Genomic DNA, 23,442 nt, shown 5'->3' with positions numbered 1-23,442 from the left:
CTCTTTTGGGAACAGGACCGCTCTCTTCCTACTTCTCTCCTTTCCACTCTCCCACATCCCCCAGCATTTTTTCTAGCTACTTTCCACATGGGTTTCCAAAGCAAGGGGCCTTCCTCCCATTTTTGCTGCCGTTCCCTTCCAATCTTTGCAAACCCATGGAACCGATTTTAAACAAATTTGATGGGGAGGTGAGGGGGAGATCCTAGATCTCCTTGCAAGTGGCCTGGAAACAAGTGGCTAAGCAGGGGGGACACACTCACTAGCACCCCCCCCAGAGAGACTGGCCACTGCAAACACAAGCTTTTTATTAGTCACCAGAGAATCCACACCAAGCACCATGGCTGAAGCATGGTTTTGAAACTGCAATTTCCCCAGCACTGCTCATCCTTGGGGGTGCACCTCAGCTTCTCCCAGCTTCACTGCCCTTCACTTCTCCGCACCCCCTGCCCCTTCCTTAGTGGGCGTGGGGCAAACATTGCTCTTGCAAAGGCTGTGCCCTGGTAGGCCTGGGGTTTTGGGGCTGCAGTCCGCTCCAGAGGGCCCCCGCGTGGGTAAACCAGCCTGGTTTGTTACATGTTTCCAGTCCTCTCAAGAGGTGCAGCTTTCATGGCTGGGGGATCCCCATGGCTCCATGGACAGCTTTTAAGGAAGGGTAACTGAGGCCAGCAAGCATCTTGCCAGGTGGTGTCGGTTTGCTACAAAGGAACTCGCATCTCTGGTGCGATATTTTTGAAGATCAGCAAAGCAGAACAGGTTGAAAATCCCTGCTCTAGAAACCTGCATTATTTTTTTCCTCCTCCCAACGTTTGTTCCATTATTTCTCAGAGATGGTGCTCGCCTCTGCAGAGAAGCCTTGCTGACGGGCAATTTCTCTGCCTGCTTTGGAAAGGCATCCCCGCTCGCCTCCGGTCTCTCCCTCCCTCCTCCGAGGGAGCCTCATGGCCAGAGTTTGCTCCCACTGGCCCCGATCCAGGCAGGCACTTATGCAGGTCACCGCTCCAACTCGGAAGCGGGGGGATCGCTCCCAGGCTGCCCTGGGGACTAACAGGTTTTCCTGCTCCATCTCCTGGAGAAACTGGGGAAGGGAGGGGGGGTCTGAGCTAGGGCCAGAGCTGGCTCCGGTGCCTGTCTCTGGGTGAGGTATTGGAGGCACTGGGGTAGTTCTTCCCTACCCTATGTGACACTGCTGTCCCCAGGTGCTGGCACTGCAGGGTGGCAAAGTCACCAGGGTGGGACATGGCACCTCCTGGGCACTCCGGGCTGGAAGGGTGCCTGCAGGCAGCGGCAGACAGCTGGGCAGCCCCAGCACCAGGTGGGACAGCCCCGTCACAGACTGCTGGCTCCCACCAAGGAAAGTTCCTCCTTCCAAGGGCTTTGCTTCCTATCTCCAGCATTTTCCATCTGCCAGGGGAGACCGGGGCCAGGACTCACCCCTGCTATGAAAGCCTCCAGGCAGGACGTGCCACCATCCCTGCCTGCCCTCCTTCTCTCCAGGGTCCCTAGGAGGTACGGCAAGGAGCAGCCATGCTCAAACTGCGACTCCCTTGGGTCCCTACAGCTCCTGCCCCACCATGGGGATGGCTCCCCACACAGGGAGCCAGGCGGGCACTGGGACACTGATGGTCCCTCCACAGATCCAGGTGACTCAGGGTATGGGGACATGGTTTGGTCACCCCGCAGTGCTCCCCTCTCCACTGCTCGCCTGCAGTGGGACCCAGCAGCTTAGCTCAAGCAGGCACCTCAGCTGCCCTGGTGCAACGGGGACCAGTGCCTCCTTGTCCCCCTGTGATGGGGGCCTGGGTGGGACACACAAATCGCTCAGGCTGGACACCTTGCAACAGCCAAAATCCGCAAGTGAGACCTGAGATGGGCGTCTGCTTCAAAAGGACATCGAGGGAGCCAGGAGCAAGCAGGAACAAAAGGCACTGTGGGGGGACGAGACCGCTCGGCATGTGCTGAACCCGGGTCTAGCCCTCGCCCTGCCACCTCTCACCTCTGACGTGTCCCATTCCCCCCAGGGGACAAACCTTCCCGAGGCCACAGCAGCAGGGTCTCAGCACCTCGTGCACACAAGCTGGGGAGGCTTCAGCACACACAACGCTCCAAAAACCCATCAGGAGGAGGGGACAGGGGAGGCGGGGGAGCAGGATGGTTCTGAGCGCTTGAAGGTCAGCCCGTACGGATGAATTCAAGGGATGCTAAGCCCTTCCACTGCATCCTTGTGCCAGATGCCCCTGGGTCGAACAGGCTCTGCCCGTGCCGGGGGTAGCGGGGTCCCCATGCGGCCCCTCCGGCTGCGCCGCTGAGCTGCCTCCTCCCCTCCGCGGCCGCCCCTGGCCCATCCGTCACAGGCTGGGCAGTGGGTGCCGCAGGACGGAGCGGAAATGAGGCAGCTGAGGCCCTGCGGATCTGCTGTTTATCTCCACGCTGCTCGCACGCCCTCGGTTGGTCTCCAGAAGAGTAAATCACCTCGGCCTTCCCCAGCCACGCCATTTCCACCCCGGCTGGGACAGTGGGGTCCCCTCCAGCACTTCCGGCACCCCGTGCATCCCGCAGCTGGCAAGCCCAGGCTGAGATCTGCTCCCTTAGCGTGGCCGGGACTCCACTCCCGTTCCCCAGCTGAGCTGCGCGGGCTTTGCCCCAGGATGTGAATTTGGGTGCTGGAATTTATCCGCGGTTGTTTTGGCTGTGGCTGAACTCCACCTCCGGGCAATGACATGTTGTTTCCATAGTAGCTAATGGACTGGAGATGGAAGGGGGGAAACACATACCCGCACTAAAAAGGGACTCGTGAGTAATGTGGTTGCTCCCAGCGCAGAGTAGAAACAACTTTCTAGTACTCGGCAGAGCCCCTCCTTCGCCCGGCGCCTGTAAAGTGTCAAGAGGAGAGCGTGTGTGTGCAGAGCTGTGCGGGAGCGGGCACCGGGCGGGAGGACAAGGGGGTCCGTGTGGGTGCTGGGGAGCTTGGGGGTGCACGGCGCTGGGGAGGGGCTGCATGGCGGCTGTGCAGGGGCAGCCTGTGCAAGGAGAGGGAGGACATGGTGAGTATGAGAGCCTGTGGGGAGGGTGCAATGCAGGCGGTGGGCACACACATGGGTGGCACGTGTCTGCAGGGGCGTCCGCACCCTTTTGCGAGCAGAGGGGAGTTCCCGGAGGGAGGAGGGAGCAGCCTTGGGCAGGCTCCCACCGTGGTGGTCCCCCGGAGCAGAGGCTGTCAGAGGCAGTAGTGTGGCTGGGACAAGGCAGGCCACAGGTATCTGAGGGCTGTGCTCATCCACGGGACACTAAAGGGTGACAAGGACAAAGTCTGGAAGGTGGAAAGAGGCAAGGAGCTAAAAAAGGGCATTGGGGAGGGGTCAGGACTCTTCATCCCTGCTGGACCCCCTGTGCAGGCACTGGGTGGGTCTCGGTGTGAGAGCAGGGCGTCAGCCCCACCTCCGCTGCCAGCCCGCTCGCAGCCTCCCCACCATCCCCGAGTCCCACGGCTCTCCAGGTTTTCCTCCCACGCCGCAGCCCTGGGCTCCCCCCTGGTCAGCCAGGCACAGCACCGCAGGTCCACCACACTTTGACATTTCCATCGCACTTCCATGGACCAAGTCTGCCCTCAGGGGACAACAGCACCGTTACTCCACGTGCAAACGGAGGGTGGCTCTTGGGGCCATTCTCGTGCCCAACTCTGGCCAGCAGGCCCGGCCGGATCCCTGCGCCCTGACTGCTGTTACAGCATTTTTCTTCCACTTGCATGTTCCCCAGCTTGTTCGGTTGCGTAGCTCCTGCCGTGTCCGGCTCTTTGTGTTGTTTGCTGTTAAGTAAATCACTGGCAGCTCCCCAGAGCACTGGGTAATGGCAGGATAATTCCCAGCAAGACCCTGGTAATTCACTTGAAGGAAAGCAGAGCAGTGGAAAACAGCACTATTAGCCATTATCCTGGCCTCTCAAAGGCCTCCTCGCCTGCAGAAATGCCACACGGTGTGGCAGGCATGCCTGCCACGGCTCCCAGATGCTACGGGCCATGGGAGGGCCACAAGCAGCAGAGGAGGCCAGGTTTCAGCCTTCTCTTGCCAACCTGGACCAGCAGACGAAATGCAGGCGAGTGCCTCTGCCCGCCATGGGCACGAGTGAGTTGGTGTCAGCCCTGGGAAAAGTACCCTGAGGACGGGAGTCGGGCGATGCAGAAGTGCCCATCAGGCAGCGCAGACCTGCAGGATGCTCTGGCTTCGGGTCTCCCACCGAGTGCATGGGATACACAGCAGGACTGAGGTCTTGAGCTGCAGGAGTGAGTGACCCTTTGGCCACGAGCCACCAAGCACCTGCCCTGCCACCGGTGGAGGGCTGACAGCCAGAGCGGGGAGGAGGCTGTTCACGATGCTCTGGCTGCCGCGGGATGCTGGCGGCTCCTCTGGACCTGGGGGAGCTTTGCTGCCTGCATCAGCAAAGATAACGACCCTTCCAGGCAGCCTCAGCACCTTTCACACCTCCCTGTTGTTGGGACACCCCAGTCCTGGCTGGACCACGCTGGAGACCAAGAGCAGGGTTTCAGCCAGGGGTTTGCAAGGTGCGGCTCAAGCACTGACCCTGCCCCACTGGGCCACTCTGCGCCCACCAAATCCGCATCCGTATGTGGATATCAATGCCAAATGGCTTCATCAGGACTCTCCGAAGAACTCGCAGCTGTGTTTCTGAGTTGCATGGGTGTGTGGCATGGCGGGGGGACGCCGGGAGGGCAGACCCTCCAAAGAGCTTGGAGGCGGACTCGAGGCAATGGGCTCCCTTGCAGAAGCCGCTTGCTTTCTTCCAGCTCTGCAATGGGGCGCCGAGCTCCTTTGCAAACCTGCTCCTGAAGTGGCTGCCGGCGTTTCTGAGAGAGGCCTCTGTTTGCAGAAGTGCTGAACTTCCCCCTGAGCCTCCCAGCAGCAGGAGGGAGCCTGCAGCTGCCGGTGGCAGCCCCCCGCCTGGCTCCCTGCACCGGCACCCCGGGAGGGCGAGGTGTGCGCCGCTCCACCCAAACCCATGCTCACACCCCTCGGCATGCTCACACATACACGGGCACCCACACACAGAGGAATGCATACACAAAGGTGCACGCCCGCTTATATATATAGGCGCAGGTTTTCAGACGCTTCTCATTGGTTGGCTTCAGAGCAAAGTCCCTGCTTCGTTGGGAGCAATAAAGGCTTCCAGGCCAGGCTAGTAGTAAAAGTAGTAAACTTTAAGGGGAAAAGGGTTCTCCGACTGTTTCCGCAGCAGCGGTCGCCGTTGCCTGACAAAGGCTTTTCCTCTGTTCACTTTATGCACGTGCACATTTGGTGCTGATTAAGTGTGTGGGACCGCAGCTCCAAGTGCGTGGGGCAGCTCTGCTCCCATGCACCCGCAGATGCACCCACACCCGCCCCGCATGCCCGCTCCCATCCAGGTTTTCCTTCCCAGCAGCCAGCCAGGGTCTGGGAGACCCTCCCCAAAGTGCCATGGCTGTGGTTGCTCTCCCGCGTGCATGGAATGGTGCATGGGGGATGGTTAGTGCATGGAAGAGAGTCGTGTTTTGATAGTCAATGCCTGCACATGTTTCACAGCAATGCCCCTTGCTCGTGCGGCAAGAAATGAATGGCCCCGGAAACAGAGGGGGTTGCAGGGAGATTGGGAGCAGCCTGTCCCTCTTGGAGAAGTCAGTTCCACCGTTTTGGGCACCTGAGGAGGTCCTAGCCCCCACCCTAGTTGAGCATTGCTGTTACCCTTGAATGTTTTGTGTCAGAGGAAGGATAATGGCCCTGACCTTGGCTTTCAGGCTCTACCACAGCCTCACACCATGGAGCACCCAGAGACAAGGAGAGCTTGAACTCACCTCAGTAAAGATGTCAAAAGTCCATCCTTTTGGAAACCAAGGGCTTGCTTCCATTTCAAAGATGCAACGATCATTTCCGTAACAGCATCGAGGGCAAAGCATTCACCCTCATCAGCCTGTGTGGCCTCCAACCCTGAGATGCTGGCATGGAAAGCATAGGACAGGTTTGAGGTACTTTGCATGAGTTGCTGGAGATAAATGCGGCAACACTACATGCTCACTGCTGTCTCCTCAGGACAAAAGTGCTCAGGTCCAGGGTACTGTGCTGCTATGGAGCAGCCAGAAATGGTGGTGAGAAAGGGAGGAGGTGGCAGAGATGTGGCCAGGTCCAGAGGGACAAGATGAAGTCTGCCAGATGGAGCAAAGCTTTACTGAGGGATACTTCAAGGTGATAGCTGAAGGTGAGATTTTACCACCCCTAATATAACCATCTAAGACTGGGATGCCCGCTGTCATCAAGGAGGATGGAGAAGCACCTTCAGTGCCCAGTTCATCCTCCTCTTCCTCCCACCTTTCACCCATCCCATTGTGTCAGTGGCCTTCCACCAAGAAGGCAAGGAAAATACTTCTCCACTTCTGAGGGATGTGTCCTCACATCATGGCCTGACTCCTCCCCCTAGGAAGCAGCCTTTCACTACCGCCTGGAAACATGATGCAAGGCCAGCTAATCTGACTCTCGTCTCCCTTGCATCTCTTTTCCTTTGATTGCTCTGACTTCAGCAGGGTCTTTCCTTCCACCATCACAAGACCACATGTTGGGTCGCTTGTGAGAAGACAATCCTGGCATAGCTGCCGTAAGGCATGTGAGCAGCTCTGATCTAATGGGGCTTCCCTTGAGCACCATGATCTGGGGGCTAGGATTTTGAGAAGGAACAAGTTCCCCAAGTTGAGACCTCCAAGGAAGGCCCTGTTTGGTCTTTCAGGTTGGTGGCAGTTCCAGACACGTGCCGAAGATTTACTTATCAGAGAGACTCCCAGGCCTTTGCTGACTCTGGGCTGGGGTTAGCCATGCTTTGGCTCTCCGCCCTTGACTGTTTTACACTGCATATTAAGGGATCCCTCGAAGGTAGAGAGGAGGGCAAGCTGGATGAGCTGTCTCCCCAGCCTTGATTTCAGAAAGCCCATTTGCTCACCTCCGGGTCTTAGTGAAGCAGATGGAGGTGCAGTGCATTTGGGAGGATCAGACCAGAAAGAATGGCCACCCCTCCCATGTGGCTTCTTTTACACCACAGGCCATTGTATTTTGCCCACTTACTCCTACAGTGGATGCCGAATCAAACACCTTTTCCAGAAGGGAACCAAGTCTTGATCTGGAGATAAACCCATAGAGTCTCAGCCTCTCATTAGTTGGTTGGTTCTGATGATTAATCATGCTTCTTGTTGAGGAAGGCTGATCATTTCTAATGTGGGTTTACCCTGGCTTTGGAATGTAGCCATTGGTTTGTTGCCTATATTAAAGCATTTAGTGTTGAAATGGAGGCAGTTAGGCTCCTGAGAGAGTATTAACTTAAAAAACTTCCGCTCCTAGTTAAGGTTTTTTTCAGTTAGTATAAAGAAAAGAGTCACAGGACCTCGGATGAAGACTAAGGTGGATGGTTTTGTTAATGGAGCAATAAAACAATAAATTTCTCAATGTGTAAAGGTGCTAGATTAAAATGAGTGTAGATGAGCAATAAGGATATTTTAGCATCAGCTATCCTCATAAGACATTAACAAAGTCAGGCTGTATGAACACCACCTTCTTTAAGACACTTGTGAGATCAAGCACTGATAACGATCCATTAAGTGGCCCTAATGCTGCGACTAATGCGGAACTGATACGAATGTGATGTTAGCCAGCAGAGGTAGGTATCCCAGGTATGTGCTGTGGGATACCTGCTTGGGGTATGTTGAGATGAATATGTACGTTTGGATTGCTGTAGGGGATCGAAGGGCGTGTCTGAGGGTTTTGTTTCCCAGGCTGAGGTCTCCGACACCTGTGGTGCATCTTCCTTCTGCCAAGCCAGAGAGATTGGGAACACGATGAGAAACGGCTGGAGGTTTTACTTTGTTAGAACGCGTCCTTCATGTCAGCAACAGGCTATAGAGTTTATGTCTTGTTGGTTTCTCCTCTGTAAATGTTCGGTGTTACCTACAACAACTGAAATTAGCTTTCCTGTGGCCTTAGGAAAACACTCATACACCTCAATCTCCGTTTCATTTAGATAACCGGACTAAGCATGTGTGCTCTCGTTCTCTCCCATGCTCAGGCTTCCCTGCAGTGGTGCTTTTCTACATCTTCTCCCATGTTTCATCCCCATTAAAAAAAACCCCAAAACCAAAGCAAAACTCAGAAGCGTAGGCAGGACTTCTGCGTCAGCCATGTCATTGCTCTCTATTTAAACATCCCAAAATTACATTACTCCTTGTAGTCCCATATTGCAGTAGGAGTTCTGGTTGAGTTGGTTGCGTGCTCTGAACCTTTCCATCTTCCCGCTCGGTATGTGAAGTCCACAATCTGCTCCTTACATTTGACTTGCTAAGATGTTTGGTTTGAATGGGTTGAGTTCACCAAAGGAGCAAACCACTGAGCAGGACTGTGATGCCCTTATCTCCTCACCTGTCTTTCTGCCATGTGCCAGCATTATCAGTGGTGAGAAGGATTCAGGAGCATCCACCTTCCAGGGGAAGCCTGTGGGGAAGACCTGTGTGTGTCAACAGAGATCAACTATTTCTGAGGCCCACCTGTAGCTGGCTCCTGTAGGAAATACTTTATCATGTTGTATCGCAGAGTCCTCAGTCAAAATGTTCACAAGAACAATGTTGGGATCATGCAGTGAGCTTCACTTACCAAACCCTGGATCATTTTTGTATACCAAGCCTTGCTGCCACAAAACGAGGGCGACTCAGTATTTATATTCTTGCCTGTTAGCTCTGTGTTGGTTGAAGCTCAGATTCTCTTCCACTCTTTTGCATGATGCCAGGTTAACAGATCTGAGTTATCCAATGATCTCATTTGCCTTTTTTAGAAATTCTGGCAAAACATTAGCATTTCTCTGATCCTCTTGCACATAAAGATTAGTAAGGCAGGACACCTCTGCCAGCTCTCTAAGGACTCTTCTGGGCTTGTGAATTTACTCTTGTATGTGCTCTAATATCTTTCCAAGATTCCAGTGGTCTATACGATATCTCATCTGATATAAGTATATCCCCCTCCTGCTCTCCTAATGGAATTACTTACTGAGCACAACTTTTTCATATCACTGTTAGTTTTATCATCTCCATGGTGTTAGGTGGAGACTGTATCAATGCTGTCACTTCTTTTGTTCTACATCTACCTGTGTCGTCCTCACCCCTGCCCAACATGATTCTTTTCCTTGTTCTTTTTTAGCTTTCCTAATCAATATCTTAAGTTTCCATTTTATTGACTGGTTTTTAGTGTCCTCCCTCCCCTCCAGTTGTGATGTGTAGCTCTTTGCTTTCCAATTTGCCACTGAATCAGAATGGGCTTGTAGCCAAACCCGTTTCCTCTCCATTTGCACTGTGACCTACCAGCTATCAAAAACTCTTTCTGAAAAGCTTACAATATTTTCTCACATTTTTTCTAAATTATTCCTCCCAACCAGTTTCTCTCCTACTTTCTCTCAGCTTTGGTAAAATTAACCCTATGGAGCATTGCGTGTAAGTGAGCCAGAACTGCCCTTTTTTGCCCAGAACAAGCAGAATTGGGTCACGCTGACTAGTCCCCAGGCAACCACTGCCTTCCAGCCCAGCGATTAATTCATCTGTATCTATCATAACGAGGTCTGGAGTCACGTTATTTTGTGTCCTGCGTGGTTGCTTTCATGTCAGATTATTACCTACAGTTTCGGCAACCTTCATTCTTTGTTTTTTTACTAGTGGACGTGTCAGACTTTCAGGATGGGTCTTCACCCAGGTGTAATTTCTCCAAACAACCCAGTGTGTTTTATCCCGGTTCCCCCAATGGCAGGCCAAGGATTAATGAACGGCTCCCGCTCTCTGGTTCAGCTGCCTGGTGCAGAGCCTGGCAGGCAGGACTGCTCTCGGGTGTTGGCGTTAGCACGTCGCTCCATGTGCGGTCCAGATCTCACACTTCACAGTTATCAATAATTCTAAACCGAGGAAACAACCCGTTCATAAAGTGCTTCCTCCCACGCAGCTCTCACACAGACTGTCCTTCTTAAACAGGCTACAGCCGCGGAGTGCATTGTTCCCCTCACGTGAACCATACCAGTGGCTTTCATTCCTATCAATGGCATCAAGTTTTTCCTCATCAGGGAGGGCTTCCCATTCCTTTGGCTTGGTGAGCACACATCTAACTCTGATGACCAAGATCTCTTCCAGCCATGTCCTCTGCCACGTGGGCTCATTTTCTTCGTAACACGTTGTGTTTCAAGTGCTTTTATCTCCTCAGCATCTTTGCCTTGCGCTGTCAGCCCCGTCCTTCCCCAGACTGTCACCAGCTCGTCTCAAAGCCATAGCAGTCTCCCGCAGAGCCCCAGTCTACGTGCAGCTCTGCCTCCTGCACAGCCCAGGGCTTCATCTGACAGAACCAACACAGCTGATCACTTCTGAGACCTTCTTCCTTTTCTTTTGGGGCTGGAAGAGTCTTTACAGATACCCCTTGGACTTTCTTCCATAGGATGGACACCATACTGGTGGACACCAACAAAGACTTGTCAGATGACTTCAAAATCCCACCCAGCCTCACCGCTACATCTCCCATCCTTTCTTCCAGGAGAAAGCACAGCGTGCCCTATAGCTCCTGGGCTATTTAAACATCTCTGTTTACTTTTCACCTCTCTGCCCTAGACTTTGAATCCACTTCTCCAGTTTATAATCCTTCTCCTCCAAATGCCTGTGGCACCACTTGTCTGGGTGCCCAGAGGGTCTCCGTGGTGGCTCCGGCCTCCCCCCAGAGCCGTGTCTGCTGGGCTGGGGCACCACTGGGACACAGGCACCTTCGGGTCTGGAGCATCTCCCCCTTTCCCTGGGCTGTTTGGGGGATCCTCAAACTCATGAGCCCCCCAGGGTGTCTCGGCACTGGGCCAGACACCACGGGCACCTTGTGGCATAGCAAGTGTGGAGTGTGTGTGGTGTTTAACAGCCACCTGGCTGGACTGTGGGGGTAGAAATGGGGCAAGAAAAAGGGCAGGGGGTCATTTCCAGAACAAATGCCTCAGCCCCAGGCTGGCAAAGGGCACGTGGGAACCTCCCAGCCCTGCAGCCAAGAGGCCAAGATGATGGGCTCTCTCCTGGTGCCGCAGGCAGTCAGCTGAGGGGAAAGAGACAAGGGAGAGGAAAAGCCTAGAGCATCTCCTGGCAGCTTGGGGAGACCAGGGGAGCGCAAGGGAGAGCAGAGCAGCGTCCTCCACTCTCCCCATGCGCCAGTAGCCAGGAGGCCATTGTGATTCGGATCACAGCCCAGCAGGGCTCGGTGTGCCTCGGCTTGCCGGGAGAGGCCGGTGGCCCCAGGGCTGCGGGCTGTTTTCTGCAAAAATGAGACAGCAGCCTGGGGCACCAGAGCCCGCAAGCGGGGCAGTCTGCCTGGCCTTCTGTGGGCTCGTTCCTCTTCAGGGCCAAACAGCTCCTGGGAGGGACATTGCTCACCCCTCCCTGCCCCCTCTGCTGGGTCCCCATGGGCTGTTGCAAAGTTTCCTGCCCGGCAAAATTTTCTGCCAACAGTCGTGCAAGGGAAACAGCAACAAATCTTTTCTGTGTCCCAGCCCCGGGAGGGGGACAGGAGGATGGAAGGGATCTCAGAGCAGAGAGGGCTCTTGCTCACAGGGGACACACAGCCCATGTTCAAGTCTGCCCGCTCCCTCACCGTGACACCAGCCGTTGTCCTCCCCAGCCTTCTGCAAAGTGGCTTTTCCCGTGGTGTCCTCTTGTCACCCCAGTCCTGTCCCCAGGGGACCTTTCTCACTCCTGAGCCGTGCTGGTAACTCCTGGCCTCCAGACTGACGGCCGAAGGCTTGCCGGGGCGCCTGGGCAGCACGGGCTGGCAAGGGAGGGTGGCTTAGCACGAAGCTTTCTCTCTCCCTGCCCTGTGCACTTTGTTGCCGGGGAAAGTGAGAAACACAACGCACGGCCAGCAAAGCCAAGCTGGAAACAACTGCATCCATGCAAGCAGGCAGCCGGGTACAGCCGGCTCCCCCCGGGCAGCCCTGTGCGGGCACCAGGCTGCGGCGTTAAAGGGAAGATCAAGCTGCTGGTAATCAGCTCAGGGCTCGGGCCATCAGCATCAGGCCAGACTCTGAAGGCACGGTGCCAGTTCCTCAGCCGCTTGTTTCGGTTGCTTCCACAACTTTTCCTTCCCTTAGGCAGCAGGGACGAACCGCATCACGTAGCACCAGCAGCAGCTACGACAGGCTGCCGGAGGGTACCATGCTGGGATGCCGATCCATCTCACTACAATCTGGAGCTAATTCTTAATCTGGCGATGAGCTTCGGGGATTTCCCAGTGCTGACACACTCTGCAATTGCAAGAGCGTCTGAATTACAGCACCGATCCTCCCTCTGCGTGAATGCAGGCCTCTGTCCCTGCAGCGGAAGGAGGTGGTTTATAGTCTAGATCCTATGACACCGGCTTCTCCTAAAGCCACCTCCTTTGTGTATCCTGGCTTCCCAGAGAGGTTCAGCTGCAGGCAGTTATTTTTATGGTCTATTTCTTGGTCCTTTGCTCATGCAATGAAAACGAGCGACCCAGAAGCCAGATGGGACAGGTATTCCCAGGTAGGAGCAACTGGCCTCTTTTAGGGGCAAAAAAAAAAGCCCAGAAAATCACATTAGCTTTTAATGTGGAGGGAGGCTTGGTAGGACATAGTGCAGCATGAAATCCAGGCTGTGTGAAAAGGGAAGAGAGGTAGAGCGGGGCAGCCCAGAGGTCTGTCTGCACCACTGCCCCATGGTAGCTAGCCTGAGCCTGGATGTCTCTCAGATGCACCAGGGAGCAGTGCAGGAGGAGGAACTGCAGGGTGGGGTTGACCAGGTGGTCCTCTAGCCTCTGGCCAGCAGCAGCACAGGGACGTGGAGCTTTTGTATCCAACAGACTTCCATGGATTTTTCTTCCATGACTTTGTCCGCTTGTTTATTGGCCATGTACAAACGTCTGAGGACCCAGGGCCTCTTGCAGTGGGGAGTCCTGCAGAGAGTCCTTGCGTGACCTATGCTGCCCGTTGCACGTCTCCACCTTCAGTCTCCATTTGCTGCCCCGATCACTCTTCTGTTGGAGGTGGCAGGAACAGTCACCCCTCCTCACCTCTTCCTTGCCACTTGGGATATTTTAACCTTCTATCATCTCCCCTTGGTGTCTCTTCATCCACGTTGGCGTCACAGCCGTTCCCTGCACAGAAAATCCTTGAAATGCCACTCCGAGCCTCATCCAGCTCTAGGGAATCCTTAGGAAATGGGAGGACCGGAGCGGCAGGGACAGGACCTGCCATGGGCAGGGATGCAGGCTGCAAACAACCTCACCCTTCATGGAGCAGGGATGCACGGATGCAGGCTGCAAACCACCTTGCCCTCCATGGGGCAGGGATGCAGGGATGCAGAGATAGATGCAGCAATGCAGAGCTGCACTGATTCAGGCTGCAAACCACCTTGCCCTCCACAAAGCAGGGATGTGAGGATGCAGGGATGCAGAGATAGATGCGGGGATGCAGGGATGCAGAGACGCAGGAGTGCAGGCTGCAAACTACCTCTCCCTCCATGGGGCAGGGATGCAGAGATGCAGGGATGCAGGGATGCAGAGATAGATGCAGGGATGCAGAGCTGGACGGATTCAGGCTGCAAACCGCCTTGCCCTCCACGAAGCAGGGATGCAGGGATGCACAGATGCAGGCTGCAAACCACCTCACCCTCCGTGGGGCAGGGATGCAGGGAGACAGGGATGCAGAGATGCAGGCTGCAAACTGCCTTGCCCTCCACAAAGCAGGGATGCCGGGATGCAGGGATGCAGAGAAAGATGCAGGGATGCAGGGATGCAGAGATAGATGCGGGGATGCAGGGATGCAGAGATAGATGCAGGGAAGCAGGGATGCCGGGATGCAGGGATGCAGAGATAGATGTGGGGATGCTGGGATGCAGGGATGCAGAGATAGATACAGGGATGCAGGGATGCCGGGATGCAGGGATGCAGAGATAGATGTGGGGATGCCGGGATGCAGGGATGCAGAGATAGATGCAGGGATGCCAGGATGCGGGGATGCATGGATGCAGAGATAGATGTGGGGATGCAGGGATGCAGGGATGCAGAGATAGATGCAGGGATGCAGGGATGCAGGGATGCAGAGATAGATGCAGGGATGCCGGGATGCACGGATGCAGAGATAGATGCGGGGATGCAGGGATGCAGGGATGCAGAGATAGATGCAGGGATGCCGGGATGCAGGGATGCAGGGATGAATGGATGCAGAGATAGATGCCGGGATGCCGGAATGCAGGGATGCAGGGATGCAGAGATAGATGTGGGGATGCCGGGATGCAGGGATGCAGAGATAGATGCAGGGATGCCAGGATGCGGGGATGCATGGATGCAGAGATAGATGTGGGGATGCAGGGATGCAGGGATGCAGAGATAGATGCAGGGATGCAGGGATGCACGGATGCAGAGATAGATGCGGGGATGCAGGGATGCAGGGATGCAGAGATAGATGCAGGGATGCCGGGATGCAGGGATGCAGGGATGAATGGATGCAGAGATAGATGCCGGGATGCCGGAATGCAGGGATGCAGGGATGCAGAGATAGATGTGGGGATGCCGGGATGCAGGGATGCAGAGATAGATACAGGGATGCGGGGATGCAGGGATGCAGAGATAGATGCAGGGATGCGGGGATGCAGGGATGCAGAGATAGATACAGGGATGCGGGGATGCAGGGATGCAGAGATAGATGCAGGGATGCGGGGATGCAGGGATGCAGAGATAGATGCGGGGATGCAGGGATGCAGGGATGCAGAGATAGATGCAGGGATGCCGGGATGCAGGGATGCAGGGATGAAGGGATGCAGAGATAGATGCAGGGATGCGGGGATGCAGGGATGCAGAGATAGATGCAGGGATGCGGGGATGCACGGATGCAGAGATAGATGCGGGGATGCAGGGATGCAGAGATAGATGCGGGGATGCAGGGATGCAGGGATGCAGAGATAGATGCAGGGATGCCGGGATGCAGGGATGCAGGGATGAAGGGATGCAGAGATAGATGCAGGGATGCGGGGATGCAGGGATGCAGAGATAGATGCAGGGATGCGGGGATGCACGGATGCAGAGATAGATGCGGGGATGCAGGGATGCAGAGATAGATGCGGGGATGCAGGGATGCAGGGATGCAGAGATAGATGCAGGGATGCCGGGATGCAGGGATGCAGGGATGCAGGGATGCATAGATAGATGCCGGGATGCCGGGATGCAGGGATGCAGGGATGCAGAGATAGATGCTGGGATGCGGGGATGCAGGGATGCAGGGACGCAGGGGTGCAGGCTGCAAACCACCTCTCCCTCCGCGGGGCAGGGGCTGAGGCCCGGCCGGGGTCCCTGTTTCGGGAGGCAGTGGGGTTTGCTCGGGGCTTTGCGAACCGGTCAGCCCCCACCCCCCACCCCGCCCCGCCACGCCACGCCGCGACTCGCAAGCGTGGAGCAGGGCGCCCTCTGCCGTGGGAGAGCGGGGCTGCCGCTCGCGGGGCGAGAGGTTTTGGGGCGGCGGGGGGAGGAACCCCCCGCCGCCCCAAAACCTCTCGCCCCGCGAGCGGCAGCCCCTTAGGACGGAAGGGGGACAGGGAGACAGACAGAGCCCCCTTCCCTCCACCGCAGCAACCACTTGGAGAGGCTGGATCCCACTTAGCCCCCTCCTCATGCTCACTCCCCATCCCCCATTCCCAACCAAGGGAGCTGTGACAAGCCCCCCACGAGTGTCCTCCTCCACGTGGAGTGCAGCACCCTGCCGTGGAGCGGGACCTTTCACCCCAGGGGAAGGAGGAGAAATGTGTTTGTGCTCCCCGGCTTTTCCTCAAAGGCTCTTTTCAAGCCGCAGCTCCCAGTGAGAGGTGCTTTGCGGCGTGTCTGGGCTAGTGAGTTTGGCTGCCGAGGACTTTTCCGAGTGCTTTTTGTCTCGTGTGGCTCCTTCCCTCGTGCCCCACGGCCTCTTGACCCTCCCGGCACACTCCATCTCGCTCAGGTCCCTCCTCAGAGGGAGCCATGCATCCTTCTGAGCATCCCCAAGCTGCTTTATGCACCCTGGTTTGGCAAACCAGCTCCAGAAAAGTTGGCAACAGTGAGCTGAGACATCACAGCGTCCAGCTGGCTCCTCTTCTCCACTGCCGGAGGGCACTGCGTGTCCCTTGCATGTCCTCGATCCCTTTTTTGAACCTGAACGTGGCCGTGGATTTGTACTCAGGCCCCAAGCTGCAAACTCGGGCTTGGAGAAACATCCCCTGCAGCTGCTTCCACTTCCCCAGGGGAACGTCTGGCAAAGCCCGACACCAGCCACAGGCTGATTTATGCTGCCACCTGAAATAAAGCGTTGCCCGTCCTGCTCTTCATGCTGGGTGAGCCGAACCCGTTCAAAAACCAGTTTCAGAAGGAAACTTCTGTGATCACTTGGTGTGAACCAGGCCTATGCAGACAGGTACGGGGGCACGCTGCACCCCCGGGCAGGGCATGGCAGGGGTGTTCACAGCAGGGGTGCAGCAGGGATACAGGCAGCTGCGGGGGCAGATGCCCTGATTCTGCAACGGACCACGGGCAGGAGCTCCCCATGGCTGGCTTAGAAGAAAGGGAGCAAAAGGGCTTTTACTAAGTCCCCAAGTCCCCTCCATCTAGGCAGATCTGGGTGTCACTGCTCTAGGGGCACAGCATCCCACGGCACCCAGTGGGAAGTGGCGTGGGGCACAGGGCAGCACCTGCCCTGCTCATGCCACGCACTGGATGCTTGGGGCAGGGACCCGGCTGGCCTCAAATTGCAGCCAGGACCTGTGTGACTGTCCCCTTCATGCTCACATCCTCAAAGTGATGTCCACTGCCCCCCCAGCAATGTCCTGCCCTCTTCCCCGTCCCCCCCCCAGCTCCAAAACTGCCTTTTGGGGAAGGAGGTGGTGGTCTTTGTGCGCCTTTAAGACACGGCGATGCTTTGCCAACGCCAGCTGCTCCCCAGCCACGCACGCTCCCCTACAATGCCCTTTTCATGTGCAGTGGCCGTCTGAGCAGTGAAATGCCCCTTCAGAGCAGCGCCGTGCCCGTGCCAGCTGTGACTCTCGCAATGCGGGTGCTCTCTCAGCATGGCACAGCATCCTTGCCAGCTCCAGCATGAGCGATGCCAGTGAATACCCCTAGACTGCGGGAGCCCGCTCTCGCTCAGTGCAAACATGGCATCGGCAAAGGTCGCTGGGCATCGCAGCTGCCCGGTCCTCCGGCATCCCCAGGGATGCGGGTGCTGGGCTCTTTTCCCCTGCCCTAAATGCCTGTCTACTCCAGGTCACCCGACAGTGCTGCAGTCATAAATCCCGGCCACCTGCCCTCAAGGGCCAGCGCAAATGCTGCCTCGTTAGGTTTAGCTAATAAAGCAACAACAACAACAAAAAAAGAGCTAATCCCCCAGCTCTGGTGCTGGGCACTGAGGTACCATATTGCACCGGGGAGGAGCTGCGAGGCAGCTGGGCCAGGCAGGCTGCGAGCGGGGCGGAGGGGAGCCTGCGGCCATATGGAGTCAACCTCGGCTCTGCTGGAAATTACAGCAGTCATGTTTCCAGGGAGGAAGCCGGTGTCCCAGGCCTGGCAGGTTTATTTGCAGCCTCCAGAGAGGCAGTGCAGCCCCGGGTGCGGGGAAGGGGAGGAAATGGGTTCAGGAAGAGAAGCAGCATCAGGGAGGATGCTTGCGGGGTCGGAGTGGTGGGTGTGAGCCTCCCCCAACCCCATGGGGCTGCTGCCATGGGCAGAGGGGTATAAAGTGCAACGCCAGGCACCTCTAAGGGCCCCCCTCGAAATGTAGAGTGTGGCTGTCCTTGAGCCTTGAGAGATGCCTCTCTCAGCCCAGTTTTGCCCCCATTAAGACCCCCCTCAGCCCCAACACCAGAGCACTTCCAGCTCAACACACCCCAGCCCAGCGTCTGTTCCCAGCCCCGGTCCCACCACAGTGTGGTGGCATCATGCCAAGTGCCACAGCAAGTGGATGTCCCATGGGTGACCCAGCTGCTTCCTGTCCGAAGGGATGCCTGCAGCGGTGGGGAGCAGGTCCCACGGGTGATGCTGCTGTCACACCACTTCCCCTCACTGCCCTGACCATGGCTCCCCTGGACAGCTGGGCTGAAGTCGGTGTGAATGTTGCACCCCACTGGAAGGGGACCTGGCTCTTGGAGAAACCCCGGCTACCCAGAGATGGGCTCTCCAGGTGCTTTGGTTGCTTGGACATTTTGGGAGGAAGGTCCCTTTCTTAGTATCCTTCCCAAAGTCTTCCAGATGCTGTCAGCCCTGGGGACTATGCCCATCTTGGGCTGTGACTCCTACACTGTATCACGCCTGATGTGAAGCCATGCAGATGTCCTCATTGTGTGACCCTGCCTTCCTCTCTGTCACCCTTCCCTCCTCTCGGGGAAGTCCAACGTGGCCCACATCCCTTGCTGCTGACCGTTGTGCTCTTGTCCAGACTGGGAAGCAGAGCATCCTTAGCTTGCTGGTCAAGGTGGAGCATCACTTTCAAATGAGCCACACATGCTTGCGCCAAGGACTGGGGTGTCCCAGCAAGGAGAAGCTACTCTGCCCTTAGAGAGAGCAACGTTGGATAGAAACACTCCCTAGTGCGATGCACTGTTGGGTGCTGGGACTCACCAGCCAGTGTTAGGTGCCACGAGCATCAGTGGATTTGGGCATGAAAAGCCAAAAGGAAGCTGCTACGTCATGACTGCCTACCAGGGTGTCTGATGAGCTGGAGCCCATTTGGCTGCAACGCTTTGCAGTGCTGAGGGTGTCTCTCCTTCCTTGCTGTGGACAGACCTGGCCACCACGCTCCATCCCTGGCTCGCTGCAGGCAGCCAGCCCAAGGAGGTGTTGCAGAAGAGTGAGACATTCAGCATCTTGGCTTCTCCCTCAAAACATCACCAGCCTCAGATGGGGGCTCTTCAGCTCTTGCAGGCATATTTCCCAAGGAGAAGTGCGTGCTCACCACTTTCTCCTGAGCTGCAGCCCAGGTTGGTCATGAATAATGTATCAGATGCCTCCGATCAATGCGCCTCACCCAGACAGACTCGCCTCCTCAACGCCAGCCTTCCCCCAGCGCCTTTCTCATTCTGCACGGCTGGACCCGCTGCCACTTGTCACTTGTTTGCTGGTGGCATCATGCAAGGACAGTTGGGACTCACACCCGGTGGATGAGTGGAGTCAGAGGCGCCAGCAGCCATGGCCAAGCAGGGGACTAGCTCTGTGGATCATTTCATATCCTGTTTCCAGTGGGAAATTTGGCAGATCCAGGATCTTGCACCCCACCAGCGGTTTCCCTGCGAGGCAGAGCTCAGCAGCAGCAATAGGTAACTCTTCCCTCCACAGCAGCAGGGATGGGAGATTCATATCCAGTGGCCTCAGCCGGAGGAGAACATGGACCTGGGGATACAGAACCAGCTCCATCAGGAGACAGAGAAGGCAGGATCAGCCCCTGAGGAGCTGCATGTGCTTCGTGGATGGGAGAGCAGCCTCTTGCCACCACCAGGCCATTTGCTATGGGAATAAATGGGTGATTTTTATCCCACACCCTCTTTGGATGCTGTGTCACTGGGCAGAGCTCCCCAGGTGAGGGGGAACGGGGCACAAACCTTCTGAAAAGCCCTTTGAGAGGACGCCACTGAAGCCTAATGGGATTTGAAGCCAAGGGAACTGGGCCAGGAGCAGCAGCACGGGCTGAGACAACCTTGAGCGAAAGGGGATCAGCAGAAGCGGATGCAGATAAGGAATGGCCTCTCCTAGGGCTGCGTGTCTGAGCACACGCACAGCCACTTGCCTGGGGTTTGCAAATCCAGACGGATTTATCCTGCCTCCAGGACTTTGGCCAAATAACGTCTTGGCAGGAATTTCTTGGCCAGACGCAGAGACAGCTCTGGCCTTGGCAAGGCCAACGCTGAACCCTTCAGGGAGGCCAGGACCAAGAAAGTCTCCAATTGCCTTAGACTTCCAGTGAGATGCAGGTACCAGGGCTCCAGTCATCCCTGTTAACTGCCCAAGCATCCTTCTCCTCTGCAGCAGCCCATTCGTGGGGCTCCCACAGCACCTCTCGGGTAGCTCCTAGCCAGCAAGGAAAGCAGAGGGATGCTCCCAAGCCTTGGACTGCTGTGCTTCAGCTGGTTCCTATTGCATTTCCAGGTTGCTTTGGGTCAGGGTCACCTCTGTCTATCACCCACCCAGTCACCACCTTCACCAGCTGAATTGCAGCCTCCAGCCTCACCTGGATGCGGTCAGACCCCCATCCCCCACCGTCTTCTCCAGGAGCTCAGCATCTGGCTCAGCATCTCAAGTTCTCTGTTCCCAGAATGTTTTGGGATCACACCATTACCAGCAGGGCCAAGACCTGATCTCTTGGCAATGCTGGAGATTAGCTCCAAGGCCTTGAGTTGGCAATGGAAAGAGAGGCAGAGGCTGCTTGGGGCTGTTTCCAGCTGACCCAGGCACGTAGTGGAGGTAATCTCTCCCGCAGGCCACTGCCCCTGCGGCCACAGGGAAGGCGATCGCTGACAATCTCAAAACAGTTATGAATGGACAAGCCTTGCAACCTCCAAGGACGAGAGCCCAGTGGTCTCCAGACATCACACCCACGTAAGCTGGCCGTGCTGGTGGGCAGGAACCGCAGAGCCAAGCTCGGGCAGCTGCGCTGGCCTGTTGCTCCTGAGCGTTTCCCAGGGTATCGATGTTGCGTGAGGATGTTCCTCCCTCCAGATGATGCTGTCCGATGATGGTCCCATAGCCCCACTGATTCAGAGCCAGGAGCAAACCCCATGGGCTCACCCCTTCCTGGGGAGTTACCCTGCCTCGTCCCACTGCGCCTGCACAATTTAACCCACCGCCTGCTTTTCCCAGCTGACGCTGCTTCGCTCCACCTTTCCGAGACCCTTGGCTCCCTGCCTCTCCTCCTCCTGTCTCGGGGGAAAGTGATTCCCAAGGTGCTCAGAGCAGTGAGGCCAGAAAACCAGGGCACTTCTCCAGCTCACCTAATTGTTGGTTACTGTCCCTCTCCCTCAGTGCCTAATTAAATAGAGCAGGAGGAAAGCCCAGGAGAAGCTGCTGAAGGCACAGGAACACGTGTGCACGTTACGGAGAGGCTGGTGAGTGGCCTCATCCAGATGGGCTGCTTCAAAAACAACAGGAGGTGAGCAATGCCAGGGAAGAAGCAGGAGCAGAGACCAGACCTAGTGTCCAGACCTGGATGCACACATACGACGCGACATGCGCTTCACACACGCTTGCTCCTAAGTGAGCTACAAGACAGCTATTAGGTTAACAAGAGCAGAGAAGAGAGCTCATCCCAGAGGTGATGTGGTAGGGATGAGCATGTCCAGGGCTGGCAGTCAGGCTCCCTCTCAGGCTCCCAGCTCCCGTCTGGAGCATCACCTTGCTTGTGTCCCACCTCAAACTTCAAGCCAACCCTTTTCTATTGAATTTTCATCATGGCTGGCTTGAACCCAGTCCCATGGGTACATGGGACATGAAAGACCATCTCCAAACTGATTTCCTGGCTGCCTCAGCCTTGTAATCCCTCAGAACCGTGGGTGGAGTTGGGCGCTGGCCCAGGGTCCAGCTGAAAAGCCCTGAGCAGACATGACTCCTTCCCCCATCACTTTGAGAGGATTTCAAAAGACCCATTTCAGCTTTGAATGCTTGACTCAAATCTGCCGCAAGCCAGGGCTGCCTGGCCCAGCTGCCCAGCTGCAGTGAGTCGAAGGGGAGGAACCCCTCTCCATCAGTGCAATAACTGCAAAGCTGCGGTCCTTGGGAAGACGTCGCTGCAGGCAGAGGAAGAGCCAAGCTGGTATTACAGAGGAGTCTTTCCCAAACATGATGCCAGCCCCAGCTCCTTGCTGGGTCCCTGCATTCCGATGGCCAAACCAGCTCTGGTTTAGTTCCTGCTCTTGGCTGGATGAGGACAAGCGGCCAGACTGCCGAATTCACCCACAGTGTCCTGATGGAGATGGTGAACCTGCGTGCATGTCACTGTGTGCAGGCAGAGCCTCGCTCGACGCACGGCCAAGCCGCACGAGAGCAGTGAAGGCAGGAGCCTGAGCGCAGGCAGCACATGGTGCTGGGACGCTGGAGTCCTGCCTGTGCTCATGACTGCCTGCTTGCTGGCGAGCACGGGACTGGCTGCCTCGTGCTTTTCTGCAGCCTTTGGCTCTCCTCTTGCCTCCTGCCAGTGACATCACGTGCATTTTTCCCAGTGACAAATAGTCCCTTGATGTCAGCAAGGGTCGCGATGCTGTTACACTTCTCACTGAAAGAAGCAATAAGTTCCTGGGTGGGGTCGGGCCTTTCTGGCTCCGCATCTCCCTCCCGCAGCCAGCCTGGCCCCTCAGGGATGCTCTGATGGGCGGCGAAGCAAACTTGCCAGGACCCCGTTTAATAAAAAAGGGGGTTTTGCACGAAAGCTGGAACAAACGCTAGCGGGAGCATTTGCTTTGCCAGGATGCTCTAGCCAGCTCCAGCCAAACTTTCCCTGCTCAGTATTTGTGTTTGTTTTCTCCCCGTTGCCTGGGCTATTGTGGGAGATCTATCTTCAGGAGAGAAAAGGCAGCTGGGTTTGGTGGCATCCCGCTCCTTCAGGCTCCAGCCCATTTCGGGCCATGCACGGATGAGGGTGAACTTAATGTGCGTTGCCTGGGCTGGGCAGCGGCTTCCATTGGCCTCGGGAGGGTTTAAGCAGCAAGGTGAGCCCCGGGGATGGACGGGGCATCCCGAAGCACCGTGCTGCCTTTCCCCGCCTGCATCCCTACCCGAGCAGAGCCCAGGACACTTCAAACCCCCGGTACCCAGCTTGCCTTGTCCCACTTGTGCCAGTGCCGGCAGCCTGGAGACCTGCCATAGCCACCGAGGAGGTTTTCAGATGCCCTTCTGAGCAGGTCTGGTTTCACACATAGGCACTGCGACAGGGCTGTGTGGTTTTATATACACGGCGCTCTCGTTAAAGTGTGGGTTTTAACAAGTCTTGAGGCTGATGCTGTGTCATCATTAGCGCTGTCTGTCAGGGAGCCCCAAGCACTGCTAACCCAGACAGTTCAGCTCCGGGGTTAATTCCTGTCCCCGAGAAGCCAGCCTGATCAAAATCCCTCTATGGCAAATCCCTCTATCCCTCTTTACCTACCTGCAAAGTAGCAGCAGAAACCCAGAGCCAGGTCAGGTTCCCTACAGGAAAAGAAAAAAAAGAAATCAAAGAAACGGAGCCTGGATACAGCCTGTGTATGATGTGGCCTTATTTTTTTTTCTGTATACCTGCTGATCTTCCAGGTGGACTTGCCACGGGTGGGTCTGCCCCTCCGTCAGCAGCCACAGGAGCCGGCTTGCCCTTAGGGTGGGTCCCTCGCAGCGTGGGGACCCGTACAGGGGCTGGAGGGGGGGGAGCAGCGGGGAGGGCTCC

Source organism: Ciconia boyciana, chromosome 7 (genome assembly GCF_034638445.1).
Source record: "Ciconia boyciana chromosome 7, ASM3463844v1, whole genome shotgun sequence".
Lineage (NCBI taxonomy): Eukaryota > Metazoa > Chordata > Aves > Ciconiiformes > Ciconiidae > Ciconia > Ciconia boyciana.
The sequence above is the reverse complement of the archived record's forward strand: the minus strand, read 5'-3'. Positions refer to the sequence as shown.